Source organism: Elephantulus edwardii, unplaced genomic scaffold (assembly GCF_000299155.1).
Source record: "Elephantulus edwardii isolate Elephantulus edwardi_28Jun2011 unplaced genomic scaffold, EleEdw1.0 scaffold00086, whole genome shotgun sequence".
In the NCBI taxonomy this organism is placed as follows: Eukaryota; Metazoa; Chordata; class Mammalia; order Macroscelidea; family Macroscelididae; genus Elephantulus; species Elephantulus edwardii.
Genome location: NW_006399836.1, coordinates 5,039,592 through 5,044,212, shown reverse-complemented (window position 1 = coordinate 5,044,212; position 4,621 = coordinate 5,039,592).

Below are 4,621 nucleotides of genomic sequence, written 5' to 3'. Positions count from 1 at the left end.
TTCTCCCTGAGTCATAAGGAAAAGGGGATGGCGTATTCTCTTAGCTACTTCCTGCTGAAAAGGGATGCTGTGGGTTTCAGGGTGAAGATCTTCTCTCACTTCTCTAAAGGGCCCCTTTGGCAGTAGGAAACACATAGACTATTAAGTGCAATACTTTCTAAATCTCAGGTTCTGGTTGTGTCTGATGTGATCCCCTAGAACCTGTCCAGCATCATTGCAGCAGGAAAGAGGAGATGTCTTCCACTAAACCATAAAGTCGAGAGTTTAAGAGAACACATTCGTGGGTGTTGATGTTACATAGTCATTCCTGTGTGACTACAACTCAAAGTGACCCTATGAACAATGGCTCATCATCATCACCTCTGATACACTGTGTGTGTATTATTACAGTCACTGTGTCGATCATCTGAGGGTCTTCCTGTCATTGGCTGACCCAACTTTCCAAGCATGAGACCCTTTTCCAAGGACCAGCCAGCCCCTCCTAACAATATTCCCAAAATATGTGAGATGAAGCTTCACCTTGTTTGCACTTTCTCTAAAACATTTCTTTGGTCTTTTGAAAGTTCATGGGATAGCCAATACTCTGCTCCAACACCACAACTCAAAGAAAATGATTCTTCTGTCATCCTTATTAATTATCCAACTTTCAGATGCATAGAATGTAATTGAAAACACTATGGTCTGAATCAGCTCCTCTTTTTAAACTGACATCATTGCTCCTTGACACCTTAGTGAGATCCTTGACAGTAGATTTTCCCACTGCAACACATCTTTTGTTGTCTTGACTGCTGGTACCAAGGATGTTAATTGTGGATCCACGCAAGATGAAATTGACGTCAGTCTCTTCACCATCTATCATGATGTTGCCTGTTGGCCTAGTGGTGAGGGGTTTTGTCTTCCTAATATTGAGAAGCAGGAGAGGCATCCACTTCCTAAACAACATGCCTCTGGAAACTGAACTCTGATGTCGATGGCTGTTTCGTAGGGTTGTTATGAGTCGTGCTCGACTCCAAGGCAATCAGCAACAACAATGTTGAGAGGTAATCTACATTGAGGGCTCTACTCATGAATGATAGTGCTTATAAGTGTGTATTTTATAAGTTATTCTGGAGAAGCTCAATATCAGCTGTGAAAACTAAGCCAGGTGTTTATTGTGGAACAGACCACCAATTACACATATGCAAGTTCAAGGTGAAGCTGAGGAAAATAAGTCCACAGGAAACAAAATTTGACGTGACTCTATCCCACCTGAATTTCAAAACCATCTCAGGAACAAGTTTGAAGCTTTGGACATTATTAAGCAAATACCAGATGAACTCTGGGAGGACATCAATAATATCATCCGTGAGAACCCATTCTCTCTCTTTTTTTAATTTTATTATTTTTGTGTGAGTGTACTGTCAAATCAGATCTGACAGGTACAGGAGGAAGTTGTTCCTCCTTCTTCGGCAGAGCATCTGGTCCCATTCTCTTTTTCATGTAGGCGACTGAAATGCCATCAAGACTGAGGAAGACCTGGAAACTTAGGGGCCAGGTGAACCACGGCCAAGCACACATCAGGAAGCATTGGAAGCATCCTGGAGGTCGAGGTAATGCTGGTGGCTGCATCACCACAGGATCAACTTTGACAAATACCATCCAGGTTGTTTTGGAAAGATTGTTATGAGACATTACCACCTGAAGAGGAATCAGAACTTCTGCCCAACTGTCAACCTTGCCAAATGATGGACCTTGGTCAGTGAGCAGAACAGGGTGAATGCTGCCAAAAACAAGACTGCAGCTGCTCCCTTCATTGATGTGGTTCGATCAGGTTAATACAAAGTTTTGGGGAATGGAAAGCTCCCAAAGCAACTAGTCATTGTGAAGGCCAAATTCTTCAGCAGAAGAGCTGAGAAGATTAAAGGGGAGTGGGGGGTGCTGCTGTGTCCTGGTGTCTTGAAGCTGAGTTAATTACATGGAGGTTGGTTAATTAAATGTTTTTCCCTTACGATCTGATCGTTGGTGACATCTAGACCCACATAGTTCCTCCTGCAGCAATGCTGAGCAGCATCAGGATCTCTAAGTATAGGGACCCCTGTTGCCCTGCTGATAGCGATGTGTTAGCACTTCAGAGGTTTAGATCATTATCTAATAAAACACTTGATTTATAAAGTGGAAAAAAATGTCATCCATGAAGAATGCAAAAGGTTATTACAAAGACAGAGGAGGAAGACAAGACCAAGACGGATGTCAAAAGAAACTGAATAATGCACTAGAGCACCGAGAAGCCAAAGGGGAGAAATCAAGATATTAAGGAGTTTAACAGAAGATTCCAAATGGCAGCTCCAGAAGACAAAGTGTTACAAGGAAACGTGCAAGGAGCTGGAGTCATAATTGAAAGGGCCAAACTCGCTCAGCATTGAACAAATTCAAGCCTTGAGTTGCAATACTTAAGTCTGCTTTGGGCAGAGTAATAAATGATTCTGGAAGCATTAAAAGAAGATGGAAAGAGTATACAGCGTCATTGTACCAAAAGGAATTGGTGGACACAGAAGAATTTCATGAAACAACATATGAGCAAGAGCCTGTGGTGATGAAGGAAGAAGTTCAAACTGCTCTGAAAGAATTGGCAAAAAACAAGACGCCAGGAGTTGGTGGCATACCAGTTGACATATTTCAACAGACACTGCCCTGGATGTGCTCACCAAGTTGTGCCAAGAAGTCTGGAGGATTGTCAATAATGAACTGACTGGAAGAGATCTATATTTGTGTCCATTCCAAAGGAAGATGATCCGATAATGTGGGAATTATCAAACATAATTGATATCAGATGCAAGCAAGATTCTGCTGAAGATTATTTTTTAAAGAACCACTGGAATAGCACATCAATGGAGAACCGCCTGAAGTGCAGGCTGAATGTGGAAAAGGCCATGGTACTAGGGATATTATAGCTAATGTCAAGTGGATCTTGGCTGAAAGCAGAGAGTACCAGAGGAATGTCTATGTTTCATTGACTATGCAAAGGCATTTGAATGTGTAGATCACAATAAACTGTGGCTAACTCTGAGAAGAATGGGAATCCCAAAACATTTGATTGTGCTTATGTGAAACCTGTACTTGAACCAGGAGGCAGTCGTCAGAAGGGTGGAGGGACAGTGCAGGAGAGGAAGACCCTCGATGAGCTGGATTGGTTTAGTGATTTGGGTAATGGGGATAGGTGTATCAGAGACAATAAGATTAACAAAGGACAGAGCAGGGTTTAGGGCTGTTGTGCATAGGGTCTCTCTACGTCGTAAGTGACTCGATGGCACATAACAACAGCAATCTCTTATTTGACTAAAAGGTGACCCTGGAAGTAGCGTTAGTGCCACGTCCAAAGGGCTTCTTGTTGCTATGTGCCATCACGTCATCTGCAACTCATAGCAACCCTATGTACAGCAGGTCTGAAGCCTGCACTGACCTAAGCCATTCTCACTGACTCCAACACACCCATCCCCATTGCCCTAGTTACTGTATCAATCTATCCGGGGACTTGCTTTCCTGTGCTGTCCCCCTTCCAAGCATGATTTCATTCTCCAAGAACTGATCCCTTTTGACCACATGCCCAAAATATGTGAGACAGAGCTTCAAAAGCCTAACCTCCAAGGAGAAATTTGGTTTCACCCTCTCCAAAACAGACCTATTTGTTTTCTTGGCGGTCAAAGGTATGTTCAAGACTCTTCTTTAGCACCACAAATCAAAGGCATCATTCTTTTTTTTTTTCCAAATTTTATTTTGAAAATCTACCAGCTGCTCCATGGGAGAAAGATGGGTGATCTCCTCTAGTGCTATTTCCAGTCTCTAAAGACCTACTGAAGGGTCCACGAGGAGTCAGTTCCAACTCAACAGCACATAATAACAAAACCACAGGGTTGTCTGATTCTAGCTTAAATCTGGATTGGATTAGAGTTATTGGGGTTAAGAATCTCAAAAGTTAGCCGAGACCCATCAGAGAGAAGGAAATGCAGGTGAAGTGTTGGAGGCGGAGGGCAAGGATCATGATGAGGTAACGATGGGATGAGGTCCTGAGGTACTGAACGAATGACAAGTGTCCTCGTGTGATGCAGAACTCGGGGAGCCTCAGCGGAGATGCCCGCCTTGTTTCACAAACCTGGCTCAGAAGTACCTGATCTGGGAGTGCTGCGCCACGTGGAAGAAGCTCAAGACACGACTTTTTGAGATTGTGACGGACCCGTTCGCGGAGCTGGCCATTACCTTCTGCATTGTGGTGAACACCGTCTTTACGGCCATGGAGCACCACGGCATGAGCCCAGGCTTCGAAACCATGCTGCAGATCGGCAACATTGTCTTCACAACCTTTTTCACTTCTGAAATGGTATTACTTCCAGAAGAGGTGGAACGTCTTCGACTGCATCATTGTCACCGTGAGCCTGATGGAGCTGGGCATGGCCAACAAGGGGAGCCTGTCCGTGCAGTGGACCTTCCTTCGCCTGCTGCGGGTCTTCAAGTTGACCAAGTCGTGGCCAGCCTTAAACAAACTCATTAAGATCATCGGCAACTCGGTGGGCGCGCTGGGGAACTTCACCGTCATCCTGGCCATCGTACTGTTTGTCTTCGCTCTGGTCGGCAAGCAGCTCCTGGG